This window comes from Ictidomys tridecemlineatus, chromosome 2 (genome assembly GCF_052094955.1).
Source record: "Ictidomys tridecemlineatus isolate mIctTri1 chromosome 2, mIctTri1.hap1, whole genome shotgun sequence".
Classification (NCBI taxonomy): domain Eukaryota; kingdom Metazoa; phylum Chordata; class Mammalia; order Rodentia; family Sciuridae; genus Ictidomys; species Ictidomys tridecemlineatus.
This window is the reverse complement of record NC_135478.1, coordinates 86,054,551-86,065,845: the sequence shown is the minus strand read 5'-3', so window position 1 is coordinate 86,065,845 and position 11,295 is coordinate 86,054,551.

Below are 11,295 nucleotides of genomic sequence, written 5' to 3'. Positions count from 1 at the left end.
TGTTGAAGGGTTTGACAGTTGGCATGGAGTGGTTTCTGATTGGTGGGTAAGGGTCATGTGAGCCAGCAGGGCTCACCATTGGATGGCTCTTCTGGGGGATGGGGAAATTTTTTTTGAGCCCTGATGACTCCCAACAGTCCAGGCTTTACACTGGAGCCACGCCCTCAGGCAAGCCCTCCTCACTTCACTGGTGAAGAAATGGGACTCACGAGGCACACAGGATGTCTTGGTGCTCTGTGTGGCTGCTACAAGGTTAGGAACAAGGACATAATCATCATCATGCCGCTGCCCAGTAGCCACTTCAAAAGGCTGGGCAGAAGGAGCGCCAGATGGAGTATGCACACTCTGTTGTTTACAGCCTCCCCAAGGATGCCCACACCCTAGCCCCCCAGACGCTGGTTACACACCAGACATGGCACTCGGGATTTTCCATGTGATTCGATTAGGAACCCTGAGATGAGGAGAGGACCCTGCATTACCTAGCACAAGCACACACAAGTCGCTACCAGGAACATACTTAGCCGATTCCGGTACAGATGAGACCACGTGGTTTTTCCACCTTAAGGTCTTAGCCTGAGTCTGAGAGCAGAGCCAGAGGCAAGGTTCATGCACAGAGAGCAAACGTAGGACCTGACCCCAAGGACAAGGACAAAGATCAGGGCAGGAGCCGGAGGACCTGGCCACACCATAGGCATCTGGTGCCTCTTCTGATTGGACCCAAGGAGTCCTATGAAATGCATCTCAGAAGTGTCTGCGAGGGCCCCAGGACGGGAGCACTTATCAGTTGGTTCCCACCTCTGTTGGTCAAGGTGCCCTGTGGCCTAGGAGTGATGTCAAGGGCCTCGCCTTGCCCAGGGCATCCACAAACCTTGGGACAGACTCTTCAGAGAGAGTGTCCACGACACGGTCAGGGTGTTACCTGCAGCAAGCTGGGGGCAGCCAACCTGGAACTGGGGCCAATCTGTGTGTGTGTGTGTGTGTGTGTGTGTGTGTTTGTGTGTGTGTGTGTGTGTGTGTGTATGTGTGTCCCAGGTGGGGGAAGGGAACACGTGGGGGTGGGCAGATAGAAAGAGGTGCACAGAGGGTGTGGAGACACTGGTGCCACCAGGAGGCTCAGCAGAGGCTGTGGGCCAAGGCTGGCTCATTCTCACCATAGTTGACCTGTCTGTCACCCGGCCATCTTCCCTTCCTCTGTCCTGTGGACACTCCCCTCCACCCTTCACTCCAACATCATCCCAACAACACAGGATGGCAGCCCGTCCTGCCGTGAGACGCCTGTAAGAGACAGAGTTGCATTTCCCAAATACTCACCTGTTGAAGCCCTAAACTCCAGGGCCTCACAACAGGGTCCTTGAAGGCATTGGACCACATTAGAGGAGGGGGTCCTGAATTCAATATGGCGGGTGTCTCATCAAAAGGAGAAATTTGGGCACAGACACATGCACACAAGGAGACCCCCACGTCAAGGTGAAGGCAGAGGTGGGGCACACCGTCTGTAGCCCAAGTCTGCCAACCAACGGCAGGGGCAAGGCATGGAACAGACGTGCCTCGTGGCTCTCAGGAGGAGCCAGCCTTGCCCATGCTGTGATCCCACACGTCCATCTTCCAGAATGGCGAGGCAATACTGTCAGTGGCATGAGCCATCCACTGTGGTACACTATCGAAGCATCCCTTGCCAAGGAGGAGACCTAAGGGTACGGCAATTCCATGGCACCAAGGAGAGGTGCTCAGTCTTGGCACTTTCCTGGGGCCTGGGTCCTCCTGGGTAATCCCAAGGAACGTAAATTCGCCCTGCCGAGAATGAAGGATTGCAGCCAATTTTGGAAAGAAAATTCTGATGCTCTCAAGCATCCTCCAGCTTACGCATGGCTTCAAGAACATTCTGAAGATGGTTCTTTGGAGGCAGGGCTATCTTCCGGGGAGTGGCGAGCGCTCAGCTGATGAAGCCGGGTGGATTTGATGTGCAGATGTGCTTCCTTTAAGGAACAACCTTAGAGACAAATAAATCACGAGCAGGGAGAGACGTCTGCAGCCTCTTAGGAGGCGAGGGGAAGGCATGGCAGACACCGGTGACGAGGGTGTCACACCACGCTTCCCACTCATCTCATGGGTGCTCAACCCACTATGGCTGTCTGCTGGCTCCTGGGGAGGAGGGACACATGTGCAGAATCCGGCACTTCACAGATCAGAAGTGGGTGATTAGTTTTAACCGGGTCACCTGGGTTTTAAGCAGATTTGCACTGTTGGAGCTCCACCCAGAGTCCCTGTCTCTTACCCCTCCTGGGATAACGTCCTCAGCTCTGTGATCTCGTGCATCCTGTGGCTGCAGCTGTAACTGTATTTGGAGGTCTGCTCAGAGGATACAGGATGCTTTGCCTGCAAGTCCAGGAGCTGATGGCCCCTCAATGGGGGACAGCATTGAGCATCTGAGCCCAGCACTGCTTTTGTAGGAAGCTCAGCCATGGTGGGTCAGCCCTCGAGCCCCTCATACTTTGCCTGGAATGTTGGGCCCCGCTCTGAGCTATAATTTACACAGCAAGGCTCCCCCGCAGGATCAGGCTAAGCCTAGGCTTTGCTGAGATCTCACCCTGGCTGGGCATCTTCTTCCCTCATCCTCAACTGGTTTCTCCTGGTGCATTTCCTTAATCAATCACTCTGGGAGACTCTTCCTGTCAGCCGCTGCTCCTATGAACCTGACAGGAGGCAGGGGGCTTAATCCCTCAGGAGCAGCCCAAGTCTCTTTTCACATATGTCTTCTGGGTCCAAACCGCACTTGCGTGGTGTGAGGAGGGAGGACCGAGATTTGTGGGAGGGGAGCAAGAGGGAAGGTGTCTGTCAATCAATCAGGCGACAGAGAAGTTGATGCCATATTGCACCGAGGTTTATCCACCTGGAACTAGTGACACTTGGGGGATAACCTGGGCACCGAAGGAGACTCAGCAGAATCCCTGACCTCTGCCCACCTGAGTTCAGTACCATGCCCTGAGTCACGACAACCAAAATTGTCTCTAGACGTGCCCTTTGTTCCCTGGTTTAGAACCACTGGATTCAACCGAGGCCTGGGACCCTGCAGGCCCCCGACTCCAGCTGGTTAGCTTGATGCAGCCCAGGTCAGTTCTCCAGGAAGGTCCATGTCAGTTTCCTGCATGAGGCACGGGCAGCAGCTAAGGGGTGTGTGCACCGGGGAGGCAGGGCAGGACATCAGCATCGACGACACGCGTGGACCACATTGATGGACCCAGCATGGTGCTAGCCAGGCCACAGTGGGAGTGGGACTTATTTTGGCAAAGGAATCACCAATGTGCTTGAAAAGACTCAGGGCGAGCTCTGTGTGTAGTCAGCATGATTTACCAACCAAAATGTTTTTCCAAAAATGTTTTTCCAGAATTTTTCCCAGGAACCAGAGGCTGAAAGCCAGCAGAATTCCAGGCAAGCTGGGGCTGTTGTTCCACTCTGAGAGGAATCCAGCTCACACCAGCTGATATGCAAGCATCCTGATGCCAAGCGTCACCTCCAGGTGGTGGGTGGCATGCTTCGCCAGGTCACGTCCTGGTATTTCCGTGGTGGTGATCGGGCCTGCTGAATGAGCATGTGCCTAGGTTCCTCCTAAAGGTATTGAAAAATGTTGGTCAGTGACAGTTGACCTAAGCTTGGGTTGGCTTTCTGTGCCTCGGTCACATGGGGCAAGCACGGAAGATGCTGCCCTCCTCCCTCTGCTGTCTGACAGCTCAAGAGGTACAGAAACCTGGGCCCCAGACCTCCCACTTTCCCACCTCCCTGCCCCATAATCTCTCTCTCCACGTTTCCAATCCCCCCAGGCTCCAGCCCTCTTGGAGTCCACGCTGGCTTTCTTCTGCATAAGCACAGAAGATGCAAACACCCTTCTAATAAACAGACTATCTCCCAGACCCTCCTCGCAGGCTCTGCCAAGACACAAGCTGTCTCCAACCTTTCCTCCGAGCCGGGTGCCCAGCTGTCTGGAAGAGAACAAGCCACTTGTGAGCCCTGCAGAGAAGCCCTGCCCAGGGTGGTCCACTGGCATCTCTGCAAGATGACCTCCTCTGCCCTGGGCTTGGCTAGCCCCATTCAGAGCTGGCCAGACTGTCCTGGACTCCCTGTGGCTCCTACCCAGGGAAGCAACCCCACCTCCCTCTCTGCTCAGGGTTCTGAGTCTTTTTGGAAGAATTCAGTGATGATATTTCAAAAACCTTATTCTACTTCTTCCCCCCCCCCAAAAAAAAAAAAAAACAACCCAGAAAACAAATCTTAGAGCCAGACGAAATGCATATTGGTTGGGGACTGCCCAGGTATGGGCAAGCTGACACCTAGTGATATCTCTCTCTCTCTCTCTCTCTCTCTCTCTCTCTCTCTCTCTCTCTCTCTCTCTCTCTCCCTCCCACCATGCTTCAATGCTTGTAGAGACTCGTGGCAACTTGATTTTCTGTTCCCAACTTCTAGGGAAGATTATTATTATTTTTTAAACTGTGTCGCTTAATGACCTCTGGATCCTGAGAATATCCATTTAGCCCCCTCCTCTTGTCCCCATAAGATTCTGTAAAGGCCACTCCCTTTCCAGTGGGATGTGGGGAGGAGGAGTTGGCCATATCCACACTCTCATGCCCAGGCTGGCACAGGGCTCGGACCCAAGCTGCTCTGAGCCAGGCCCTGGGATGTCCAGAACCACTGGCTCTTTCTTTGCCTATTTGAGAAGGGACAGGAGCAGGGGGTCTTCTTCAGCTTCACAGGAAGGCTGCAAAGTGCAGGATAGCTCAGAAAGCAGTGGGGACTGCCCTCTCCGGGCATCAGCAGTGAGACCAGGACAAACCCAGCCAAGCATCACCCAGCGAAGCATCACCCCAGCCGTCTCTGCAGAGATGGCAGGCCCCTTGGACTGGGCTCCTCAGAACCAGGTCTGGAGATGATGGAGGAGGGGAAGTGTTTGCTTGGGAGGTGAGCCCAGGGAGCACTAGGGAGGGAGGCGGCGAGTTCCTGAGGCCCAGTCCTCTGCAGGAAGTCGTTTTTAGGTCTCCTTAGGTTCAGGTGTGACTGGTGCATGGGTGACGTGGCACCCTTGGCTGAGGATCCTGAAGGCTCCCAGTGGCACAACCCCCAGTGACTCCCATTAGCACCACCCAGGTCAAGGTGCAGCCAGCCGAGTGCATCGCATTTGTAGGCTGATCAATTAAAAAAAATAAAGGAGAGAGTTTCCCCTGCTACTCTCCAGTGGGCCACGCATCAGGGAAGGCTCGCCAAGGAGGCCCAAGGGAAACAGGGCACCATCCGACTCTAGACAGAACAGAGGCTGAGTGAATGAGCGCACAGGGCTAGACACCCCTCCTGGCACCCCAGAACCCACTGCCGGGTTCAGGGAACCCAGGGCCACATTGCACATGTGATGTGGAGGATTTTTTTTTTAAAGAGAGGTGTCATGGTTTGGATATGAGGTGTCCCCAAGGTCTCACGTGTGAGACTCTTCAGGGGTGTCATGGTTTGAATATGAGGTGTCCCCGAGGTCTCACGTGTGAGACTCTGCTAGAACATTCAGAGGTGAAATGATTGGACTTTAAGAGCTGAAGCCTACCCAGTGGATTAATCCTCTGATATGGAGTAACTGGGTGGTGGCTGGAGGAGGTGGGTCACTGGAGGAGTGCCTTTGGGGTTTGAGTTTGTCCCTGGTGAGTGTGTTCTGGTTGCTGGGTCCTGAGCCGCTTCCTCCTCCATGCCCGTCCACCATGATGACCTGCCTCACCTTGGCCCAGAGCGGTGGAGTTGGCCAACCATGGACTGGACCGCGGAAACCAGGAGCCAACCTTCTCTGAGTCATTCTTGTCAGGTCTTTTGGTCACAGCCATAAAAAGCAGACTGAACTGGTCCATTAGGGCTCCTGTAGAAAGCCACAAGCTGGGTGGCTTGTGAACCACCCTGTAGTGCTCACGGTTCTGGAGCTGGAAGTCCAAGACCAAGGTGCCAGTAGATCTGGGCCGGGTGAGGGCTGCTTCCTGGTTCACAGACGGTGTCTTCTGGCTCTGTCCCCATGTGGGGGAGTGAGGGAGGGATCTCTCTGGAGAGCCTTCCTGACCAATCACCTTCCACAGGCCCCTCCTCACGTCATCACTGGGGGCAGGGTTTCAACCAGGGCAGGGAGCCCCCCCTTCCCGGGCCTCCAGATTTGTAGCCTTGAATTCCCCAGTGCATTCATATCATTCTAGATCGGATCCCACTAAGGAAACACAGTCCCTAAATTCACACTAAAGGGTTAGTGGCTGATAGACTAAGAAGGATCTTTTGTGTCTAAGTGAAATTTTGTCCCTTTGTGTTGAGAGATTGAACATCCAGTTTGATGATAAAAACTTCCCACAACTACAGGGGCTGGGGGGAAGCCGGTGTGGAGTCAGGAAGCAGCCCTGGCTCTCGCCCAACTCTCCCATCAACATTCTGTGGCCTTCTCAATGCCACTGCTTCTCCGGGGCCTCCCTGAATCAAACCCTCATTTCGTCGATGGGAGTTTATGGTTGTCCTCCCAGTGAGCATGTGCTCCCCTGCAGGGCCTCTCCTTGGCCGAAGGATGGCCGTCTTCAAGTTCATATGGCCTCCTTCTCTGAAGGTCCTCATCTCCTCTTCTTCCAAGGAAGCCAGTCCTACTGGGTCAGGGCCCACACTGATGACCCCTCTTTAAAGACACCCCGAGGTACTTGGGGTGAGAACATCAACACATGGATTTTGAGGGGACACTTACAAATCAGCCTATAGCCCATGATACTGGTCTAAATGCTTACAAAGTAAAAAAATATATATATATTTGACTTCAAGGAGGAGAATCTTTAGGGAATGATAATATGGTGGTATGGCAAAATGAGGAAAGTGGCGATCAGTATGTTTATTCTATGGGTGTGTAAAAAACTACCCTCCAAATGTGGTAGCTTCGAACAGTTATTTTAATTTGCTCATGATTTTCCTGGACAACAGTTTAAGGAGGACTCAGCTGGGTGGTTTCTCTTTGATCCACCAGGGGTCTACTAGGACAGCAGGATCCACTTCCAAGAAGGCTTCTTCAGGCACCTACCTGGGGCCTGGGTGCTCCTTGGCCTTCTTTATTCTCTGCGTGGCGCCTTCTTCTCAAGGACCTCTCCAAGAAGCTTGGTCTGCCTCTCAGCCTGTGCCATCAGATGGGTGGGATTTCTTACAAGGCAGCTGACTTGAAGCAAGTTTTCAGGGGACCCGGAGGCAAAGGTTCAAGACCTCTTATGATCAAGACTCGGCTGTCCCCACATGTCACCTCTCCATGTTCTACTGGTCAATTAATCAAGATTCAAGAGGGGGAGCTGTCGGTGCTCTGTGAAGTCTCTTCTAGAGGGTGTTCTTTGGCATCTCTGTGCTGTGAGTCCCACCACCATTTAAATTCCGTCTTTGTGCTTTGATGTCTTTGGTGTGTGGCAATGTTTAGGTGGCCACGCCCTCCTGGGGGATTCTAAGGACTCCTGGCCAGGCTCTGAGGAGGGTTGTCCCCTGCTGACAGGCATCTTCTGAGCCCTTAGTGAATGGAGGGGGCCTGGTGTCACATCCAGGTAAAATCCCCCCCCTTTTCTTGCCTTCACTGTGACTCCCCAGTGATTCTCACAAGTAAAAGCTTTCCTGCCCCCCACTCAGTGCACATTTAGATTTCTGGACTGTTCAGGCAGAAAAATGGCCGTGGAATCAGGCAAGAAGAAACCATTAGCTGGCAGGAAAGCAGGGTGGAGGTGAGGCCACAGGGGTTCCAGTGTGGGTGAAAGGTTAATAAAAAAAAGTACTTGTCACTCCGTTTCTCTATATGCTTAACAAAACAGTGTTGAAATCTTAAGAACTGTCTGCTAATCTTGTTCCCAGAAAGAGCTGTCCCCAACTGCCAAACTTCAAAATGTAACTTCTCTCCCTGCCCTCTCCAGGGAAAGTATATAAGCTCTGCTCAAGCTGTTCTCAGGGCTCTATCTCTCTTTGCTATAGAGAGCTTGGGCCCCAGCATGCTGGTCTCCAAATAAACCCACCCTTCTGCTTTTGCATAAGACAGTCTCTTGTGGTCTCTTACTCCGACGTTTCACTGGACCCTTACATGGGGAGGTCCGGATGGGAGGCCCAGGTGTGAGGACCAGTCATGTCTCCATGGAGCCTCGGAGGCCTCTGGGAAGCTGTTTCCAGCCCCCCAGCCCCAGGCAGCCCATCCTGCTCCTGATAGGCCCCCCTTGGAAACAACAACATTAAGAAAGAAAGCAATAGAGTCAGGAGATCTGAGTTCCAGCCCCGACTCTGGCTGGTCCACCAACGTGGCTCCCGAGTGCCCTGGGTAATAGGGACAGGGATGATCAGTGTGAGGTGGGTCTCTTACTACACAATGCCTAAGTGCTTCGCAAGTGTGACTTCATCTAGTCCTCATGGGACATCTAGGGGGTGGGCAGGCCACTCTTAGCTTGGGATTGTAAAATGGAGAAAAGTGTCAGAGGGGTGTGTGTGTGTGTGTGTGTGTGTGTGTGTGTGTGTGTGTGTGTGTCTGGGTGTGTCTGTGTGTGTCTGTGTAGAGGGAGGGAGAGACACGGCGTTTGGAAGGAACCTGCTGCCCTCTGGCTGACTATGGGCTGAAGAGCTCCATTCATCCCTCTTTCTTGCGGGATGGCCCAGTCTGGCACACCAGGGAGGAGGCGCGCCAGGGGCCAGGTGTTCTCAGGGGACAGCGCACCAAGCCAGAAGGATGGACGTGGCAGGGGTGAGTTTATCCAGCTTCAGAATGACTGCGCAGCCTAGGGTGAGCTGCTAACCCCACTGCACCTTGCCTCTCGTTAGCAGAAGTGTGCCCGTTTTCAGGACCTTGCAGCAGCATCTGCTGGGGAGTCTGGGAATGTGTCGCTTTGGATTTGGGGACAGGGTGTGGACGGGACATAGCACAGGGCCTACCCTGTGTATGTCCAGGGCTAAAAGCATCTCAAATCTGGTACCAGCTGCAGGGGAGAGCTGAGGGCAGAGCGCCTGGGGAGGGGCAGAGCACCTGGGGAGGGGGCAGTACCAGGACACCCCCCCCACCACCATAACCTTTCAAAGCACACCAGGTGCCCTCTCCCTGCTGCCCGGGTGCCTGCTCCTCTGGGTCCTGTGTTCGGGGCAGAGCATGGCAGATGAATCAAGGGGGAAGCAGCAATGGGGTCCAGGTGGGCCTGGGGTCAGCCTCCCCTCTGCCACGTGGCAGTGTGAGACCTTGGGTGCAGCACTGTCCCCATCAGAGCCCCCGTTTCTTCCCAACTACAATGAGGAACCCCAAGAAGTGCCTATGATCCCGTGAGCTGGGGTGGGAAGGTGGCTTCTAACCCCAACATGAGAGCTTCACCCCCAGTTCACAGGAGTCCCATGAAAAATTCATGGATGGATTTTAAAAGGATCCTACACAGAGAGGTGGCAGGTCAGAGCAGTGGAGAGCCAACCCAGTGATCTGGAAAATGATCAGGAAGATGCCCAAGTGGGGGGGAGGGACTTGCCAGCTGGCCCCGAATGGGGAGGGAGTGAGGAAGGGCTGGAGTCCCCGAACACCTGCAGAGCCCCTGCAATGCATCAGGCCACGGGACATCCACCATCTCAGGTGGGGACGTTCTGAACTGCATATGTTCTGAACTCCTGGAGGGAGAATGTGTTCTCCAATTCCAACTTCTCCAGATTTCACTTGACCCTCTTCTGCACAGACCACGTCCCTCCTGTCCCCAAGGACAGCTTAGAGAAAGGCCTGGCCGGTGGTTTAGCAACACGTTGTCCTTAACCATGGCCGGTCCTGCCATCTTATAGTATTGACGATCCAGAAGCAGCTCTTGCTCCCTTCAATAGGAAGCAGCCCTGAGACCTGCTGTGCCCATTGATTGACATCCTGTCACTCTGGCAGCCACTGACCCTTGTTGAGAGCCACAGCCAAAGGGGCCCCAGCAAACTTCCAGCTGCCGGCTGATGATCCAGCTGCCGGCTGATGATTGGCTCACAGTGGCCCCAGCAACATCTAGCTGATTGGCTCCTCTGCGGTGATGTTCATTGGGCTGTTTCCCTGCCCTTCAGACTGCCAGCTGATGATTGGCTCACAGTGGCCCCAGCAACATCTAGCTGGCTCCTCTGCGGTGATGTTCATTGGGCTGTTTCCCTGCCCTTCAGACTGCCAGCTGATGATTGGCTCACAGCGGCCCCAGCAACATCTAGCTGATTGGCTCCTCCATGGAGCTGCTCATTGGGTATTTTCTTTGGCTCTGCCCACGCAACCCAGCCAATCGGCCTCAAGAGCAGGAGGATTGTGGGAGGTTGAGAGGCTGGTGTGGGGGGGAGAGGCTTGTGGAAGCCGGTGGTGGCAGTTGGGCTCTGAGAGTTTTTCCCTGAGGAGCTGTTTTGTTTGGCGTTTGTAGTTCTAAAAATAAAGTTAGTTTCTTTTGACAAGTGGCTCCTGAATTGTGCCAAGCCAGACTTCGGCAGACCCTGCTGGAAAGTGGACTCAGCCCTGGAAGCCTTTCCTGAGATGTCCCTGCCACCTGGATCCAAAGGATGCCACCAAACATCCACTTTAGGGACTTGAGCTGCGGCTCACCAGCAGGCTTCAGGTTCTGGAGGGCAGGCATGGCCACGAGTGCTCGTCTGCCAAATGGGCAGAACTGGCCATTCCACTTCCTCAGAGGGCAAGGGGTCAAAATGAGCCACCACGACAACTCCTTGTCCCTGCAGCAGCTCTCCCTGGGTGTACCCCACCTTCTGACACCCCCCAAACCTGAGGAGGGTGGTGAGAGACAGCTCACCTTTGAATCATCCCAGCGGGGAAACTGAGGCCCACAAAAGTTGGGTTAAAAATAGTGTCTATACCACAGTGTTTTATTCCAGAGGGAAAATAAAGCATTTAGGTTTATCAACTTTGAAGACACAAATAAGAACAAAAAAAATCTATGAGAAATCGCCTTTGATTTTACCATTAGGTCTAAGCCTGGGACACGCCTTCAACTGACAGCCAGGGGGTAAAACGCAGGTTTCTTCTTAGGATGACTGTCCTCGGAGTGTGTCCACCGCACTTTCCTAACATTCTCTTTCCAAACCCCTGTGTTCCCAGATGCACTGTAATGGCCTTGGGTGAGCCTGTGAGCCGGAAGCATGTTGGACATTCATGCTGTTTCTCTTTTCTGACTTGAGCCAATTAGAGGAAGCAAATCTGCTGCTTTCCTAGGAATCCCCTTCTCCTGGGTGGCAGAGGGAGGGGGATGATGTCCTTCCTGCCACACCTCCCTCCCCAAGGCCCAGGGTCCCACTTCTGTTGGA